The sequence below is a fragment of the Sinocyclocheilus rhinocerous genome, unplaced genomic scaffold (assembly GCF_001515625.1).
Source record: "Sinocyclocheilus rhinocerous isolate Xijiao unplaced genomic scaffold, SAMN03320098_v1.1 scaffold1990, whole genome shotgun sequence".
Lineage (NCBI taxonomy): Eukaryota > Metazoa > Chordata > Actinopteri > Cypriniformes > Cyprinidae > Sinocyclocheilus > Sinocyclocheilus rhinocerous.
Window position 1 is genome coordinate 107,189 of NW_015660924.1, and position 643 is coordinate 107,831.

The 643-nt window shown below is 38.3% G+C and overlaps 1 protein-coding gene across 1 annotated transcript in view; it reads right to left on the reverse strand.

Moving 5' to 3' along the window:
- gnal (guanine nucleotide binding protein (G protein), alpha activating activity polypeptide, olfactory type) overlaps positions 1 to 643 on the reverse strand; it is a 121,147-nt gene that overhangs the window by 10,700 nt on the left and 109,804 nt on the right. The window lies entirely within an intron of this gene.

Genomic DNA, 643 nt, shown 5'->3' on the forward strand with positions numbered 1-643 from the left:
AGAGTAGACTACAATGCCGGCTGTTCTGACTCACAGACTGTAAGTAAGTTTTTTTATATATAAAGAATTTGCCACTGACGATTCAAAAGCGAGTTTTGAGCATTGTAGAGTAGCGCTTGTTGTTTGTCATTTCTCCGATCACAAATGCAGAAATGGTTTTATGTTTACGCGGTGCGATGCAATGTGTAAAAAGACAGTATAAGTCATTATAAACCAAATACACAAAATAATGTTCTTTTTAGCAACATCATATGACCCCTTTAAGCATGAGCAGTCAACAAGTGCTTGGCAGATGGGGGGTGGGCCAAAGTTTTTTTTAGGGGTGGCCACTTTGGAGGCGCCACTGGGTAGAGCGTTGGTCAACAATGTCAATGACACGGGTTCAAATCCCAAACAAATTTGCTTGTTTTTATTTATTTATTTATTGAATCAATGCAGATATTTGTGTGTATTCTGCAGTTCTAAAACACTGATTTAAGTTACATCATTTTATTTATTTTTTTTTTATAGAGCATGTTCATTTTTAGAGTAAGCAACAAATATTATCCAACAGTGTGACTTTACATTTGTATAATTCCAGCCGGAGGGGGTTGGGGATTGTGACAGTTCATTAAGCTTCATTGCGAGGGGGGGGGGGGTGGGG